Source organism: Aricia agestis, chromosome 2 (genome assembly GCF_905147365.1).
Source record: "Aricia agestis chromosome 2, ilAriAges1.1, whole genome shotgun sequence".
NCBI classification, from domain to species: Eukaryota; Metazoa; Arthropoda; class Insecta; order Lepidoptera; family Lycaenidae; genus Aricia; species Aricia agestis.
Window position 1 is genome coordinate 21,469,575 of NC_056407.1, and position 20,665 is coordinate 21,490,239.

General features: G+C 36.1%; 1 protein-coding gene across 2 annotated transcripts in view; it reads right to left on the reverse strand.

Annotated features, from left to right (window-relative positions):
* The window catches only part of LOC121738048 (ATP-binding cassette sub-family G member 4-like), a 156,694-nt gene that overhangs the window by 13,861 nt on the left and 122,168 nt on the right, over nt 1-20,665 (reverse strand). The window lies entirely within an intron of this gene.

The following is a 20,665-nucleotide window of genomic DNA, read 5'->3' on the forward strand; positions in this document are numbered from 1 at the left end:
TTTGTATGGGAAAAAGGGCGGTGTGGACTCCTCTTAAGAGTCAATTATATATGAATATAATAATCGACTCAGAACTCAGAAGTATTTACGTTACGTTGTCCACCTTTAGAACTAACGAAGCCTCAAAGAAAAATTATAAAGGAGATAGAGAATGAGTGCTAAGCCAAGTACAGAAAAGATATAACGTGACCTGAAAAGAAAAAAAACCTTCAAAAAAGAAATGAAATCCCCCCACCAAAAACATAAAATGTAAAAGAAGCCAAGCAAAATATTGCGTAGCTTTAATACTTCTGTCGTAAAAAGTTTTCAGATCACATTCAAGCCAAGCCTTCAACTTATTTTGTAATTTAAATCAACATTCAGTAAATGTATCAATAGATATCTTTATTTTATAATTATTTTAACGGCTTGGCAATGAGCACTAGAGAAATAATCAGCGCCTATTTGGATTTATTGGGTACCATCGGCCACATGCGTCGTTACATACTAAAACACTTTACCTACGCATGCCGCCTGTGTTAGTATGAAATCCTCCAAATATGTCGTTTTATATTTGTTTCTCTTGTGCTCATTGCCAAGCCACTGACAATGAGCACAAGACGACCTCTGTGGCTCAGCGGTGAGCGCGTCGGTAGCTCAAGCCGGGGGTCGCGGGTTTGAATCCCGCCGACGGAACAAAAAGTTTTCAATGTTCCCGGGTCTGGATGTTGTATTAAATATGTGTATGATATAATAAAAATCTTAAATATATGTGTAGTATAAAAGTATTAAATATATTTCCGTTGTCTGGTACCTGTAACACAAGTCCTTTAGGTACTTAGCACGGGGCCAGACTGACGTGGTGTGAAGCGTCCATAGATATTATTATTATTATTATTATGCAGGTAGATATTATGACGTAGGCATCCGCTAAGAAAGGATTTTGATCAATTCCACCTCCAAGGGGTTAAAATAGGGGATGAAAGTTTGTATATAATAATACTTCTTAACGTGAGCGAAGCCGCGGGCAAAAGCTCGTAAAATATAAAGCTTTATACACATTTTCATGTTATAGATATTTACCTATGACATGAAAATGTGTATAAAGCACGTAAGTGTCCTGAACTAAACAGCTCGATTTTGATAAAAGTTTTGGAGATACATTGAGGGCATGGAAAGGATAATAATAATAATATCTATGGACGATTCACACCACGTCAGTCTGGCCCCGTGCTAAGTACCTAAAGGACTTGTGTTACAGGTACCAGACAACGGAAATATATTTAATACTTTTATACTATACTAGCTGTTGCCCGCGACTTCGTCCGCGTGGACTTCAGTTTATAGCGCGCGATGTCAACAAAATTGGTGTCAAAAGCTTTTATAAAAAAACCCTGGTACCCCTTAAATCAATACAGCTGTGCAGTGTGCACACAATAAGTATTTCATTTTTTTATATTAAACTTTATACTTTATACTTTATGCCAAATTTTAAAGCTTATTTAGCCCTCCAATTACACAACTTTACCCATAAACTATTTATCATTGATAGATTTAAGGTTACGTCACTGCAGATAAAGTACTGAGTTATTTAATACCGTAGAATAGATATAACAATCGAAAAAAATCGAAACTTAAAAAGATGATACCACGTCTTATAGAAAGACTTTTGAGCAAGCGTCAGCGCGATGTAGAAGACGCACGGCGCCATCTATTATGAATTGTTGGAACTAACTTAATTTGAACAAATTTACGCATTTTCACCCCCTTACAACCCTTTTTTCCAGTAAAAAAGTAGCCTATGTCCTTTCTCAGGCTTTAGACTATCTGTATACAAAATTTCATTACAATCGGTTCGGAAGTTTTGGCGTTTGGCGTGAAAGCGAGACTGACAGACAGACAGACAGACAGAGATACTTTTGGCGTTTGGCGTGAAAGCGAGACTGACAGACAGACAGACAGACAGAGATACTTTCGCATTTATAATATTAGCATAGATTATGTGCACACTGCATAGCTGTTTTTGGGTATTTTGATTAATTAAGGGCCGCGCTACACCGGAAGCACTTACCAGGGTATTAAAAAGTTTTTAAATTCGACACAAATTTTGTTGACACCGCGCGCTATAAACTAAAGTCCACGCGGACGAAGTCGCGGGCAACAGCTAGTATTATACATAAAATATGTTTAAGATTTTTGGAATTTTATTTTAATACACATCCAAGACCCAGGAACATTGAAAACTTTTTGTTCCGCCTGCGGGACTCGAACCCAGGACCCCCGGGATGAGCGCTGGCCACGCGCAATGCGAATTCATTTTCATCGATATTTTCATGGAAATAAGATATTTTCCCACATCAAAATGTAGCCTATGTCCTTTCTCAGACTCTAGAATAACTGTATACAAAATTTCATTGCAATCGGTTCAGTAGTTTTGGCGTGAAAGCAAGACAGACAGACAGACAGACAGAGATACTTTCGCATTTATAATATTAGTATGGATAGTATGGATTAGAAATGCAGTAGGAGTTCTACATAAGATAAGATAGATTGATTATTATTATACCAAGTGATAATATTATTAAACATAATATTCTAACGTATTAAAAACTATAAACAAAAACATACTAACTAATAAGTATGATTAGTTCTATGTTACAATAAAGTAAAAAATAAAACGCCATCTGTTGAATCGTATTAGAACTAAAATGTTCATTCCATCGATATATTTCTGGATTTTTTATAATATTATACATAAAATATGTTTAAGATTTTTGAAATTTTATTTTAATACACATCCAAGACCCAGGAACATTGAAAACTTTTTGTTCCGCCTGCGGGACTCGAACACAGGACCCCCGGGATGAGCGCTGGCCACGCGCAATGCGAATTCATTTTCATCGAAATTTTCATGGAAATAAGATATTTTCCCACATCAAAATGTAGCCTATGTCCTTTCTCAGACTCTAGAATAACTGTATACAAAATTTCATTGCAATCGGTTCAGTAGTTTTGGCGTGAAAGCAAGACAGACAGACAGACAGACAGACAGACAGAGATACTTTCGCATTTATAATATTAGTATGGATAAGCAAGAAGGAATATTTTGGTAGATTTTTCACACAATTATTAACACTTAATACGGTTCCCTTTTTTCTCCCATTAAATATAGCCTATATTCAGCAGAAATAGTGTGGATTAAAAAATATGCATTAATACTTCCATCGTGCATCGGCATCGTGGGTATCGCAGACACAATAGATCTTCAATTGTTATGCTGGCAGCCGGCTGCCGCTATTGGAGATTTATAGTTAAAGAAATTAATTAATTATAATAGCAATCAAAAATAATAGTCATTCAAAACTTATTTTAAAAAGTTCTAAAAATATTACTTTCGTAGTCATAACTTTTAAAGCTTTTTTGAAATTAGGATTATAATAATGAAGCACGATAGTCTATATCAAATCAATAAAGCAGCACCCGGCTGTCGCATAACTATTGAAAATCTATTGTGTCTGCGATTCCCACGATCGAGGTAATATTTACGTGGACTCTCCGGGCGAGTCTGTGGCACTGATAATTAAATCTCTCCCCTACCGCACGCACACCCGCGCATCGCGCCTTGACGCCCAATTCGCAACGTGCAGCAGAAATCGTAATATTTTAATTTCGCCATAACATTAAAACCAAACGTCCAATTTTAATCATTCAAAGACCGAATATTATCTACATTAACTGTACTTAGTGATGAAATAATTTATTTTGATAAGGGTCAATAGCATGATTTAAATAAACGCATTTAAATATAGTCCAAAAAAAATTCTAGATTTTTTAATAAAAAAATGGTTATTGTGCCTCACTCAACATAGATAGGTATAGTGTGTCGCGGACTTTTTTGTAGATATTTAAAAGATCTATAATTACTTAGAACATTTTATGCCTCTATCTTTTATAGTTTAGGCAGCGTACGCAAAATAAGTAACTTTTCTGGTTGATTTTTTAAACCTTGCGTCCGAAAATCCCAAATATCTTACGGAACCTTATATTTTTCCAAAATAAAAATTAGCCTATGTTCAGCAGAAATAATGCAGGATTCCAATGGTAAAAGAATTTTTCAAATCGGTCGAGTAGTTTCGGAGCCTATTCGACTCAAACAAACAAACAAACAAACAAACAAACAAAAAATCAAATCTTTCCTCTTTATAATAGTAGTGTAGACATATATTTAAGATTTTTATTATACCATACACATATTTAATACACGTCCAGACCCAGGAACATTGAAAACTTTTTAATATAAAGGATAATAATAATGATGGTGTTTGTTTCGTAAAAATGTAAGGACTCTTCACGAAAAAATAATTTTTAATGTAACGCAGTTGCGAGCAGCATCTTGATAAGTTTTATTATGCAAATATTATACGTGGGAGAGCCATGCTTCGGCACGAATGGGCCGGCTCGACCGGATAAATACCACGTTCTCACAGAAAACCGGCGTGAAACAGCGCTTGCGCTGTGTTTCGCCGAGTGCGTGAGTTTACCGGAGGCCCAATCCCCTACCCTATTCCCTTTCCTACCCTCCCCTATTCCCTTCCCTTCCCTACCCTCCCCTATTACCCTATTCCCTCTTAAAAGGCCGGCAACGCACATGCAGCTCTTCTGATGCTGCGAGTGTCCATGGGCGACGGAAGTTGCTTTCCATCAGGTGACCCGTTTGCTCGTTTGCCCCCTTATTTCATAAAAAAAAAAAGTGTATTTTTGTCTTTAGGGTGCCTTCACATAAGGTCGCCAGGAGTGCGGCAGCAGCGCGACTTCGATACTAAGGCCGGTATAAATAGTCAGTACTCAAGATGCATCTCGGTCTTAAGACGCGGTTCGGCTCTCCTTCTCTTCTTGATCGGTCCAAATTTTGACAGCCAACCAATCACAGAGCCTGAACCGTGTCTTGAGACCGAAATGCATCTTGAGTACCGACTATCTATACCGGCCTTAGGGTGAAGCCAAACGAGCGTAATTTGTGAGTTGTGAGTCATGTGAGTTGCAGAATTTCTGCCGCGTAAATATCTTTTCATACAAATCATGACTCATAAAATTACGCTCGTGTGAATCAAACAGGACTTTTGTATGAAACTGAATCCTGCCGAACCGAAATTCTGCGACTCACACGGTCACAACTCACAAATTACGCTCGTTTGACTTCGCCCTAAAAAAATTAGAGTGAAACCTAATACAACAAAACAAAAATTTCGAAAATCGGTTCACAAACGGCGGAGTAATCGTTGAACATACAAAAAAAATATATCCACAGCCGAACATATAACCTCCTCGTTTCTTGGAAGTCGGTTAAGAGGATACACCAGGGGCTAGAGAAATGAATAAAAAGTACGAGTAATATCTATAGCTGTCTCCCTTACCTCAAGCCTATACCGCAGAACGCGATAGAGACAACTGCAGAAAATCCAGAAAATCAACGTTTCGTTGTCCCCTGATTCCTTCTCCAAAACATAACCGATTTAAGTACTTTTTTCACTCAAGATTAAAGAAAGGCTTGAGCTGTGTTCCTATGTTTTGCTTTTTTTGTATAATCTAGCCAAATCTGTTTTTTGGACGTTTGAACACAGCGGAAAATCTGGCCATTTTTTTCGGTTTTTGAACGTTCATATCTTATTTAATAATTAAATGATGAAAAAAAAGAAAACATTCGTGGGAGAGCCATGCTTCGGCACGAATGGGCCGGCTCGACCGGAGAAATACCACGTTCTCAAAGAAAACCGGCGTGAAACAGCGCTTGCGCTGTGTTTCGCCGAGTGAGTGAGTTTACCGGAGGCCCAATTCCCTTCCCTATCCTCCCCTATTCCCTTCCCTTCCCATCCCTACCCTCCCCTATTACCCTATTCCGTCTTAAAAGGCCGGCAACGCACCTGCAGCTCTTCTGATGCTGCGAGTGTCCATGGGCGACGGAAGTTGCTTTCCATCAAGTGACCCGTTTGCTCGTTTGCCCCCTTCTTTCATAAAAAAAAAAAACATAGGGACATTGTATTAGTGGCCGTAGATATTCAGGAAAAAAATTATAACTTTACTAGCATTATCCAGGGAGGAAACAGGGGACAACGTTTGTATGGAAAAAAGGGCGGTGTGGACTCCTCTTAAAGAGAAGCGCGACAGCCGCGCGACAGCCGCGCGACAGCCGCGCGACAGCCGCGCGACTCTCTTTGGTATGGAAGTCGCGCTGCTGCCGCACTACCGGCGAGTCTGGCGACGCGACGCAGCCTTAAATAGTGACTGTAATTACAATGGTCACTTCAAACAACTTTTAATGAAAACCGTGGGAATATATAAATGTACAGGAAATAAGAAAAAACTAAAGAATGACAACGATAAATAAAAAGTTCAAATAATATTATGTGTGGATAACCTGTCATGTCCTAATACATCATTATACCATTGTTATCTCAAATTAAGTTTTTTTTATCATAATATCCATATAATAAATATCTTATATAAAAAAATTCTCGTATCACAATGTTCGTTCCCGTACTCCTCCGAAACGGCTTGACCGATTCTCATGAAATTTTGTCAGCATATTGAGTAGGTCTGAGAATCGGCCAACATCTATTTTTCATACCCCTAAGTAATAAGGGTTGTTCACCCTTAACTGTCAAGCCCCAAGCGGTCGCATGCGAACGCGCCAAATGTCAAAAGCTATTAATTTATATGGCAAAACAACGTTTGCCGGGTCAGCTAGTTATTATCTAATTATTATTAACTACATAACTAGACGTTCGGCGCGGCTTCACCCGCGTAAATGAAGAATTTCACGGAAGGATAGTCTATGTCCCTTCAGGCCTTCACGTGCTTCTCTCTATATCTGTGCCAAATAACATAAAAATTGCTCTAATAGTTCGTGATATAAGTTCTTTTAAATAATTTTCCTGTTTGTTCCACATTTTCCTCTGTTTCTTCGCTCCTATTAGTCTTAGGGACTGTTTCACCACTTTCTGATAATGTGTTTTTATACTTTATAATAATTATAGTTTCTTGACAATGGCTATACGAATTTTAATACTTAATAAATAATAATATTATAAAGTACTAGCTGTCCCGGCAAACATTTCTTTGCCATATAAAGTAGGTATTTCGCCCGTATTATTTTATTGAAGTGACTAAATAAGTATGTCACCATGGCAACGTCCATCGCTATCCCGTCGCACAAACAATGGTCGCCGTCAGTCTCGAGTTGTAATAATTTACTATTATTTATTCAACAAATGCACTTATCAATATAATAAGTACCCAGTAGGCAGTAGCCGATTCTAAGACCCACTGAATATGCATATAAAATTTGGTTAAAATCAGTAAAGCCGTTTCGGAGGCGTACGCGGCCTAACATTGTGACACGAGAATTTTATATATAAGATTTTGTGGTGGCGAAAAAACAGTCTGGCAAGGTCTTATTTCTGAGTAAACGTGCAATTTTGGGCTATTTACTACTAAACCTCCGAGCATAACTCGTCGTGGCTATGGTCTATGCGTGAATATTGTCTCTGCCATTAAAGTAGTTTATCATAATTCATGACCCATAAAGATATTTTTATCCTTGTCTTGGTAAAATATTAATCTCATAAATTTTAATAGTGCCGGACAAACGTGACAGAACAATTTAACTTTTTGGCTTCTAAAAGTCACAAAACAAATAGCATACTATTAAAACATAATTAATAAAAGTCGGCGTAATAAATATTTAAGTCCTATCTTGCTAAAAGAAGTTTAAGTTAAGGCTAGGTTATTCCAAATTCACGTTTCTAGAATGAGTAATTTTTAAAGAAAGCGTCATTAAAAAAAACTGAAAAATATATACATGTATAGATACATCTTTTAACTAGTGACTTTTACGGTTAGAAACACAATACAGATAATTTTACTCGATAAAAAAAAAATCCGAAACAACCTCGATTTTAAAAACATTTTCAGTTGTATAGGACTTACAGGGACTCAATCAAAAAATAATTTGGATAGTTCGATTACTATTAAAATTTTACAGGGAAATGTACGGATACATGTTTAGTTATACTATTTTTTATCTAAGTAAAAAGGTTTTTTCTCCTATTTCGCCCTATCATGGACGCGGCGATCGTCGTAACCGCCACTGTACAAGGCGCGCTGATATGAATGTTATTTTAATGTCTTTTACGTCGATATTCGCACTGACAGACATCGGCCTGCTAATTTAGGAATAACCTCCCCTTAATTACTTATCGAGCAAAAACAACAGTGTGGACCGCAAAACTCACAGCTCGAAGGCTCGCATTGAGCCACATCGAGCCGACTGAATTGGAATGAACCGGATGGAATTAAATATATCTAATTTCCTTCGATTTAAAGTAAAACTATCGAACAATGCTGAATGTGTGGATGAAAGCCCGATCCGTGGTTTTTGCTCGACTACGTGATTGCTGGATCGAGCAAAACCGTATGTGAGTACTTAGCATTAAAGTAATTTTGAAACTCTGAGGTGAAGACACTTACATAGTTGTTTTGGCGTGACAAGTGGTTAACAGTAGTAACGTCGCCATATTTTGTGGTGATGTACTTGCACCCTTATGTCAATCCAAGTATATTTGCATGCACATGTTTTTCGCGTAACTTTCTGCCTCGCACTGTAAAACTCGCTGACGCTGACGCTGGGGCGCGTGCCCATACAAAAGTGAAAAAAAAATGTTGTCTTTCAGTGCTGCTACTTTTATATTGAACTCTCTACAAGGGACACAATATATATACCCTGAAGTATTGTCACTTAAGAAAAATGAAAGAAAGAGGTAACTTCAACGTAATTTCTCAATTTAATGACTTTATAGTTTAAATAGAAGATAAAAGTAATTAATGTAATATGCATTTATGTTATCGACGCCGAAAGTAACTAAGGTTTAAATATAATAGCAATGTTACATACCCAGTCAAAAATTATATTGTACTTGCTAACATGACTTACAAAATTGCGCTCGTGTGAATCACACGAGACTTTTGTATGAAACTGAATGCAGCAGAATTTCTGCCAGCCGAAATTCTGCGGCTCACAACTAACAAATTACGCTCGTTTGGCTTTACCCTAATCCAGTCAGAGCCACCACAAACAAAATCTTTACAAAATTAGTGTATGCGTCAATTCAGACCGCAAGTCGCAACGCGACGCGTAGATGCATTTCTAAATTTGTATGGATTTGACAGATTTGAAGTCTCACACTCACGAAATCTGACAATTCAGTTCAAATTTAGAAATGCATCTACGCGTCGCGTTGCGGTCTGAATTGACCCTAAATTATGGTAATCAATCAGGTATGCCAAGGGCAATACCAAGGGACGTAATAACTTATGCAGTTGCCTTGAACTTATAATGGGCGTTTGTTGACCATATTCAAGATTACATAGGAATCGCTAGCTTTGCAAGGTTCCTAGCGAGGTCGACAGGGGTTGCTTACAAATAAATAATTTAGGTTGCTTAGAAAAATCGCGCTCAAGCAGGGGGTCGCGGGTTCGAATCCCGCCGACGGAACAAAAAGTTTCGTATGCTCCTGGTTCATGGATATGTATTAAAATATGACGTGTATCATCTAATATATAAAATTCTCGTGTCACAGTTTTCGTTGCCATACTCCTCCGAAACGGCTTGACCGATTCTCATGAAATTTTGTGAGCATATTGAGTAGGTCTGAGAATCGGCCAACTAAGACTAATAAGAGCGAAGAAATAGAGGAAAGTGTGGAAAAAACGGGGGATATTATTTGAAAGGGCTTATCTCACAAACTACTGGAGCAATGTTTCTGTTATTTAGCACAGATAAGAAGTAGACCACGTGAAGGATCATAAACTATTTTTTGTGGACTAATTTGTCTGTGAAATATTTAATTTACGCGGGCGAAGCTGCGCGGAACGTTATATTTCGCGTGGTCACGACATCACGCGTAATCGGCTGGACCCATTTTACTGAAATTTGGTATAAAGATACTTTGAGTCTCGAAATAGAACATAGGATACATTTTGTCCCGGAAAAATGTACGATTACTGCACAATAATATACTTTTATGATTTGCGCGTAAACTATTCAATCTATTTTGATGGAATTTGGTATGGAAATACTTTCAGTCTCGGGAAAGGACAAGGAATACTAATTTTGTCCCGGTAAATGTACGGTTCCCGCACAATGGGGCGTCACGACGCACAGTTCCGGAAGCCCTGGCCTAAACTATTTTATCTATTTTGATGAAATTTGGCATGGAGATTGGATATACTAATTGAAATCTGGGACAAGGAATGTATTTGTCCCGGAAAAATTTGCGGTTCCCACACAATATACTTTTCTGATTTGCGCGTAAACGATTCAATCGATGTACGAAAACAAGTATAAACTGAAGTCCACGCGGACGAAGTCGCGGGCAACAGCTAGTTTATAATATTAGTATCGATACTTTTATACTATACATAACATATTTAAGATTTTTATTATAATACTAGCTGTGTAGCTGTGTATAAAAACGTTGTTTTGCCATACAAATAATTTTTGGTATGAAAAATAGATGTTGGCCGATTCTCAGAACTACTCAATATGCTCACAAAATTTCATGAGAATCGGTCAAGCCGTTTCGGAGGAGTATGGCAACGAAAACTGTGACACGAGAATTTTATATATTAGATGATACACGTCATATTTAATACATATCCATGAACCAGGAGCATACGAAACTTTTTGTTCCGTCGGCGGGATTCGAACCCGCGACCCCCTGCTTGAGCGCGATTTTTCTAAGCAACCTAAATTATTTGTAAGCAACCCCTGTCGACCTCGCTAGGAACCTTGCAAAGCTAGCGATTCCTATGTAATCTTGAATATGGTAAACAAACGCCCATTATAAGTTCAAGGCAACTGCATAAGTTATTACGTCCCTTGGTATTGCCCTTGGCATACCTGATTGATTACCATAATTTAGGGTCAATTCAGACCGCAACGCGACGCGTAGATGCATTTCTAAATTTGAACTGAATTGTCAGATTTCGTGAGTGTGAGACTTCAAATCTGTCAAATCCATACAAATTTAGAAATGCATCTACGCGTCGCGTTGTGACTTGCGGTCTGAATTGACGCATACACTAATTTTGTAAAGATTTTGTTTGTGGTGGCTCTGACTGGATTAGGGTGATGCCAAACGAGCGTAATTTGTTAGTTGTGAGTCGCAGAATTTCGACTGGCAGAAATTCTGCTGCATTCAGTTTCATACAAAAGTCTCGTGTGATTCACACGAGCGTAATTTTGTAAGTCATGTTAGCAAGTACAATATAATTTTTGACTGGGTATGTAACATTGCTATAATATTTAAACCTTAGTTACTTTCGGCGTCGATAACATAAATGCATATTACATTAATTACTTTTATCTTCTATTTAAACTTTAAAGTCATTAAATTGAGAAATTACGTTGAAGTTACCTCTTTCTTTCATTTTTCTTATTGGCCTAATTGAAACTAACTGTTAGACGTGCCTAAGACTAAAGGTACGGTGCTAAAAGTTAGTAGGTTTTCCCTAAGTATAAAGGTAAACTGTGGCCTTGGAAATGAAAGATGGATAAGGAACACGATGGTGCTAAATTCTTTCGTACATTAATTATTGGAACCTAAGACTAAAGGTACAATAACATTGAGTGCGGATGAGTTTAGAACCAACTCAACTTTTAAGCCATGATGACAGAGACGGTTAAATAGTGAGAAAATATAAATGTGTTACTAATCTGGTTATTGTATGTTTTAGGTGGGAGGGTCGTGCTTGGGGGCAAGCACGATGCAGCATGGCCGTGTTAGCAACTCGAGGCGCCACCTAGCGACGACTCGTGTAAACGAGAAACAAGTTGGAACTTCCCCCACCGGTTTACCCTATAAAATAACGGGAATAGACCGGCGCTTAAAACGTAGTGATTATATTCTCTTTGCCGGCGCCGGCCATTATCATTCTAATTTTTAGTGGCTTAATATTTAAAAGTCATGATTTGTATGAAATTCTGCGACTCGCGACTCACAAAATTACGCTCGTTTGGCTTCACCCTATTTTTTGATAAAGTTTGGCATACAGTAATAATTCACGATTAAGGGCAGTATTTTTCAACAGCAATTTTTTATTTTATTTTGGGAGGACGAATTCGCATGGCGATGCATAAAACAATACAAAATTGCAATTTCAAATAAATTTTAATGACAAATGACATCGCTTGGCATTTTAATTTTGTACATGCATCTCCGTTGTTTTGTTTCGTTTCGAATTATCCTTTGTGCTCTCCATCAGCCCTGGATTTATAATGAGGCCGTATAGGCCGCGGCCTAGGCCCCTAGGGGCGGCAGCGCCCCAGGGGGCAGCAGATGGGGCGGCGGAAATAAAGTGGTCTATATCTCATAGAAAGTATAAAACCGGCACTGCTCTTCATATTATAACACTATATCGCATGTTGTATCGTACTTTTCATATTTTTTACCTAATCGTAGCAAGCATGACCAATAAATTCGATAACCTAAGTTAACAGTGGTGTTCGGCACACACAGGAAAACGTGATTTTTGATTTTCTACATCAGGGCTTCCCAAACTTATTTGTACTGTGACGCCCTAGGGTCTTTGCCATTCCTTGATGACGCCCCTGAGGCCTGAACCCAGCCTCCCAAAAATACTTTCCAATTTTAGAACCAGCCTACATAGGTTGTCATAAAAACACTATTTGGACAATTGTATTTTTCTGAGGAAATAATGACCAAATCAAAACAAGCATAAACATTCAAAAAATATATTTCTGAAAGATATTAAAGCCAGCAAGGCTGGCTAATATGAAGGATGCGCTTGCTTTTCTGAGCATACATTCCGAAAGTGGGAATACTGCCCGGGAATGTATAAATGGCATACCTAATGCGCGCGGCGCTCACTCGATTTGGTTGTGTCGACTGTCGACATGCGACACCCCTGGGACAACGTCATGACGCTACGATTTGGGCGTTCACAGTTTGGGAAGCCCTGTTCTACATGAAAGAAAAAGTCATTAAACCATAGTACGTTGTGAGTACATGGAGACAATAGAAACAACAGACGGCTCTCTTTTTATTGTTTTTTGTAGTTACTACCTGAATGCGTGAGTTTTCGGAATTTCAAAGTTCATTGTTAAATTTGAAAATAACAGTATGCATGTAAAAAAAATCAGGGAAACCCATAGCGCCATTGTTTTAGCAATGCAATGGCTGATTGACAGGGGTTAGGTTAGGACAATATCAATGAGATCACTCATATCAATGTTGTATACGTATTTTGAATAAGTAAATTTTAACTTTTTACGACGATAATGTCAATAATTGTTTTTAAAAAGATAAAACCGACTTCAAAATTGTACGTAGTTGAGAATTAAAATTACGTTATTTAAAAAACTATTGGACCGATTTTGATAAAACTTGCAGTATTACCTAAGTTGAACAATATTAAGTACAACAAAAAAAGAATTACTCAAATCGGACTTGTAGTACCGGAGATATGCGAACACATACATAAAAACATGCATACTTACATACATACACTTTTGAAATTTGGCATATTTTTTCAGACACTGATCTATATAGTAACATATACAAAAACTGGGCAGTCCTAGAAATATTACATACATACGCGTCTAATTAATAACCTCGTTTTTTGAAGTTTTTTGCGGGTTTCTCCCCTTGGGGATGGAATTTTCAAAAAAACATTATGGACGCCTATACCAAAAGAGGAATAAGTTTGTAAAATTTCAATTTTCTAACTGCACGAGTTTGTTTTGTGCGTTTGAAAATAATCTATCAGGCAATCAGCTTTGTCATTTATACAGTGTAACAAGACAAATAAATAATACTTAAATACTTACCACTGTATAGAGTTAACTGTAAACTCGCAGCTGAACTCTAGCAGCCTTATTAATAAACACAGACTAGAGCAAGAATAACTTTACTCCTAGGCTTAAGGTAAGAGTAATAAAATTCAGTATTAATAAACATGGAGTAAGGAAGGAGTAAACTAATCCGAATCTACTCTCGGAATAAAAGTTAGTCCTTCACGCTACCTAGTTTAAGGAGAGATTAAGTATAGAACAAAGGTGTATTTTGGCATTTGAAAAAAGACATTGGAACAAAAAATAACACGACCCAACATTTTATAGTTACCAGATTTCTAACGTTCGTAAAAACTTACTTTTTCATCTTCATCTTAATTACTGGAACGAATACGTTTTGTTCGTTCGTTTATTGTATTTGATAATTTATAATAATAAATATTATTATATTTAAAATATGATAATATTTATTATTGTAAATTATCAAATAAATATAATAATATTTATTATTATAAATTATCAAATACAATGAGCGAACAAAACAAAGTTTATCCCAATTACTGGAACGAATACGTTGTTTGTTTGCTCATTGTATTCGATAATTTATATATTATTTTATTTGTTTTCAACACAGATTCGAAGTACAAAACTTCAAAGAAGTAACGTTGCAAACTTGCATAAAATAACAGTACTAACAAAACCAAAGAACAAAACAGTAAAAACCTTAGCACCACATGCACGGCATGCACCACAGCAAAACCCGCGCATATTTTGAATTTTGAGATAATAACAGGCAAAGTATGTTGACTGTCAGTGTCATAAATGTCATTTCTGACGTTAGTTCATTCCCTCAGTGACACTATTTACTTTTAAATTGGAAGGGTTGCCATAATGCACTCCTTAATCCCGATGTAAGGAATGTATTGTTACTCCAAGCTTACTCCACGTTTATAAATAAGAATTTATTACCAGAGCTAAGTCGGCCGTACTCCTGGATTAACAACTCCGAGTGTAAGGACAGATTATGCTGGGTGTAGGCCATTTTTATTAATAAGACCGTATGTCTATAGGTTGTGTCCCATAAATAGTGATGAGTATATGAAGGAGTCATAGCCTTTACAAAAATCAAATAAAAATAACTCTTCCGCACTGCTACGGTCTTATTAATAAAAATGGCCTACATCCAGCATAATCCGTCCTTACACTCGGAGTTGTTAATCCAGGAGTACGGCCGACTTAGCTCTGGTAATAATTTTTTATTTATAAACGTGGAGTAAACTTGGAGTAACAATACATTCCTTACATCGGGATTAAGGAGTGCATTATGGCAACCCTTCCAATTTAAAAGTAAATAGTGTCACTGAGGGAATAAACTAACGTCAGAAATGACATTTATGACACTGACAGTCAACATACTTTGCCTGTTATTATTTCAAAATTCAAAATATGTGCGGGTTTTGCTGTGGTGCATGCCGTGCATGTGGTGCTAGGGTGTTTACTGCAAAGAGAATATAATCACTACGTTTACTGTTTTGTTCTTTGGTTTTGTTAGTACTGTTATTTTGTGCAAGTTTGTAACGTTACTTCTTTGAAGTTTTGTACTTCGAATCTGTGTTGAAAACAAATAAAATATACAGGGTGTAACAAAAATAAGTGATAATACTTTAGGGTGTGTACGTGTTCCTTGTAGAGAGTTCACTGTGAAAGTAGCAGCGCTGAAAGTCGAAAAAAATTTTTTCACTTTTGTATGGGCAAGGGCCCGAGCGTCACGAGTTTCCCCATACAAAAGAGAAAAAAAAAGTTGGTCTTTCGGGGCTGCTACTTTCACAGTGAACTCTCTACAAGGAACACGTACACATCCTAAAGTATTATCACCTGTATAAATTATCGAATACAATGAGCAAACAAACAACGTATTCGTTCCAGTAATTGGGATAAACTTTTTTTTGTTCGTTGATTCAACGATATCAAAATACGCTCATTGTATTTGATAATTTATAATAATAAATATTATTATATTTATTTGATAATTTACAATAATAAATATTATCATATTTTAAATAAAATATAATAAGTAATATTAATTTATTATTGTAAATTATCAAATACAATGAGCGAACAAACAAAACGTATTCGTTCCAGTAATTGGGATGAAGATGAAAAAGTAAGTTTTTACGAACGTTAGACATCTGGTACCTATAAAATGTTGGGTCGTGTTATTTTTTGTTCCAATGTTTTTTTTTCAAATGTCAAAATACACCTTTGTTCTATACTTAATCTCTCCTTAAACTAGGTAGTGTGAACGACTAACTTTTATTCCGAGAGTAGATTCGGATTAGTTTACTCCTTCCTTACTCCATGTTTATTAATACTGAATTTTATTACTCTTACCTTAAGCCTAGGAGTAAAGTTATTCTTGCTCTAGTCTGTGTTTATTAATAAGGCTGATAGAGTATAGAGTATTATCAGTTATCACTTTATTTTGTTACATCCTGTATAGTAGTAGGGGAGGGGAAGGTAGTCCCTCGAGTGCCATAGAGACCTAGTAGGTTTTGTACATTAGGTAAAGCTGATAAAAAAATAATAAGAGCGTTTTTTTATTTTAGCGGTGGGTTCAGAAACTGCAGCCATTTTAAAGTTTTGAAAAAGAAAATATATTCAGAAAATTGCTTATTTACGTAAATTATAAATATATTTTAGACAACAAAGACTAAATAATTTATTTTAGAGCAAAATAAAATATCTGCGAAACTTAGTTAAGAAAATATGAAGCTTTATTTTTTTATATTTGAAAATGTCCCTACAGGCTTAAATAACCATTGAATCGTCAGTGCTTTATATCGAAGCTTCTTTGGGGTATACTAAACATCCCCTATCTTAATCTGACAGATCCGACGACATTTCAATATTTAAAAAAAATTACCCACCACGTGTGAAATCTGATTTCTATACCATGATAACTAGACACAATATTATGTCGAAAGCATATGCAAGCTTAATCTGACACGCTCGAGCTACTCCCGAAATCCCGTCTTCCCCTCCCCAACTATAGTGTATAATAGTCGTAGTTAAAAACAAATTTTATACCAGCTACTTTAGAGGCTTGGGATTATCTCCATTATGTTTTTATTAATTGCAACACTTAGGTAAAATATTATATAACTTAAATTTTAACTAAGTGTTGAAGTCACTTATTTTTAGTAAATATACATTTTTATGCAAAAATATTCATACACTTGTAAGGGGAGCGCCCTAGGGGAGATTAATAAAATGAAAAGTATTATCGGACTTCATTTATTGCGTTAAGATTAAGTGTTCACTAATACTGGTAAGTATAGACTGTGCCGGCAGGGCGACAAGCCCTTACGGAATCTTATTATAGACTAAGTAACTAAAGACTAAAGGGACACCTGACACGTATATGTCAATGATGCACACACACAACATAATTATTGCGTATGTGCATAACTGCATATACTGCACGTTACACACTTATGTTTCAGCTTAATATCTTGATATCATAATTAACTTCAACTTATTTCCGCAAAATAACTATAAACATTTAAACGTGTTCGAATTAGCGCCAAGAAAATACATATTATGAAGCCACAAAAACAATGATGATTTTATTATAAGCACTAAAATTTAAATAATAGTTTATCCGCCCCCGTATCATGTATCTTGCGAGTTGCGAGAGCAATGCGATGGCAATTATTGCGAGATAATTGCTCCAAAATCGCAATTTCGTATCACGTATCGGCCAAAACAATACATCTGCAATCGATCACTATGACACCATTGTTTGTGACATTCATGACACCCAGCAATCGCTCGCGCGATTATTGCTAGTGGATTGTTGATCGCTATTTTTACGTGATAAGGTAGCCGCCTGTGGTCGTTATTAGCTCGTAATTATAATCCGCATAAATTATAAGTTCGACTAGCTTCTCTAGACTCTAGTATCTTATATAAAAAATTGGCATAATTTAATGATAACGTGTAAACGTTAATAGTTATGTCGGCCATACTCAGAGACATAATATTTTAATGATGATTAAACTTCAATTTAATGAAGAGTTTGATGGATAATTATGACAAAATCTTAATTTAATTACAAGTAAATTATATACGTCTGTGAATGCGGTTAATACAGTAAGGCCCTTGCGCCAGACCGGGTTAACACGATTAACTCTGAGTTAAATTCTACTTTGGAGTTAAATTCTCATCATGTCTTCCACCACCAAGAATTATGAGGTAACCTAGTGTTAATTTTTAAAATTTTTAACCCACCGATGTGGGAGGGTTAAACCGACTAACTCTGGGTTAGTAATGCCAAAACTGCGATTTTTAGGTTATGTAGTTTGTTGTACGTATCAGTAATCGGTACCGGTTTTATTTTGTGTTTAACCATGATAAATTAGTGGTTGTTATCTGATGATGATGAAGAAATTATCGTAGAAATTACTCACAAAGAGACAAAGATTTTCATCGATGACTTCGCCTAGAAAAAGAAACTGTTCTCTTTTTAGTAAAATAAAAATTAAAATAATGTAAATTGCAATATACAAATGAGAATAAAAAGTAAGTACCTACCAAAGTTTGACTTATTAGGGATTAGTGCGTCTTTAGTGAACTCCTTTATAAATAGGTAGACTAGATAGCTAAACATTGGACACAAGTGCAATGATATTATGATTTAAATTATAGGTACCTACAATATTGTTTAATTTTATATTTCCAATGAGGCACCTATGAAGTAATCAGCATTGTTCTATTAAATATTAGGCCGGATGGGCAAAAAAATACGACATACAACCAGTAACCACGTGTCATTTCAAATCTGACATAAAGAGATAGCCTTATTTAAAGTACTGTGGAGCGAGAGAGAGCAGTACACTTAGCATTCGCTCTATCATATTTGGCTGGGTGTAAAAATAATGAATGAACATGACATAAGCCCGGGTTAGTTGACTCTGGGATAAATTCTTCTGGTGCAATATGTAGTACGAGTTAAAAATTAAAAACGTTAACATTGAGTTAGTAAGCCCCGGGTTATTTATTTAACTCAAAGTTTTGGCGCAAGTGGGCCTAAGAGTGTAAGGCTGCGTTTCCATTGAAGCGGAGCGGAGCTTAGCGGTGCCGAATCGACCAATCACCATGCTCGAAATCTTCGCTGTCATTCCGCTGGAATAGCACGATTGGTCAATTCGGGCACCGCTAGCTCCGCTTCGCTTCAGTGGAAACGCAGCCTTAGGGTGAAGCCAAACGAGCGTAATTTGTGAGTTGTGAGTCGCAGAATTTCAGTCGCGTAAATATATTTTCATACAAATCATGACTCACAAAATTACGCTCGTGTGAATCACACAGGACTTTTGTATGAAACTGAATGCAGCAGAATTTCTGCCAGCCGAAATTCTGCGACTGTGAACTCATAAATTACGCTCGTTTGGCTTCACCCTTAGTTTTTCCAAATCTTTCATCCATAGAGTCTGTCTCTCTCCCAATATTCCTCTGGACGCACAATTGTTAGATTATTGTTAAGCGTTATATATTATATTTTAGTTATTATTTATTGTTTTACCGACGCATTATATCTATGTTAATTTTGTCCTAGATTCTCCTAGTATCTATTAGTAGTTAAGTTACCAGGTTAATTGCAACTTTAACCTAAAGCCTGCTACTTGCTATAGTAATTAAATCTGCCGTGACATCTTGAATTCCTCCTTTTTGAAAAATAAATCGAAGTATGAGATTTTGAAAAGTTTAATGAAAACTTGTTTAAAACAGATGTAATGTTTTTGTTGTAACTCATATTTTATTATAATACTGTATGTAGGCTCTTTACAAAAAAGTTTTCAATAAAAAAACATTGTGTTGTGTTTAAGACAATAACGCTTTTTGCTGTAAAACTATTAATTTTGCGATTACAAAAAGTTTTTCGAGTAAAAAATTTATCATAAAATATGTTTTACACAACTAACACAAGTGATAAGTTACTTATTATGTTAATATGATATAATATTTATGTATATATACATACATATACATAAATATTATATCATAGAATATAATATTTATGTATATGTATGTATATATACTAGTAAGGAATGCGCGCGTGAGTCTTTCACACAACTTGCAATTTGATACGCATGGAATACAAGTTAAGTAATATGTAATATCATATCCACGACGTTATAATAGTAGGGGAGGGGAAGGTGCTAATTTTGTAGTCACTCGAGCGTAATGGGGATCTAGTAGGTTTTTTACATTAGGTAAAAGCGATAAAAAAATAATAAGAGCGTTTTTTATTTTAGCGGTGGGTTCAGAAACTGCAGCCATTTTAAAATTTTGAAAAAGAAAATATTATTATATTCAGAAAATTGCTTATTTAGGTAAATCATAAATATATTTTAGACAACAAGGACTAAATCATTTAGTTTAGTGCAAAATAAAATATCTGCGAGGCTCAGTTTGGAAACAATGAAGCTTTATTTTTTTTATACTTTAAAATGTCGCTACAGGCTTAACTAACTTTTAAATCGTCAGTGATTTATATGGAAGCTTCTTTGGGGTATACTAAACATCCCCTATCTTAATATGACAGATTCGATGACATTTCAATATAAAAAAAAAACCCACCACGTGAGACATCTGATTTCTATACCATGTTAACAAGACATAATATGTCGGAAGCCTATAAAAGCTTAATCTGAGACGCTCGAGCTTCTCCCGAAATCCCCTCTTCCCCTTCCCAACTATAACGGTTATTATTTTTGCGACGTGTAGGAAAACCCTGCCACATCCTGATTGGTCGAA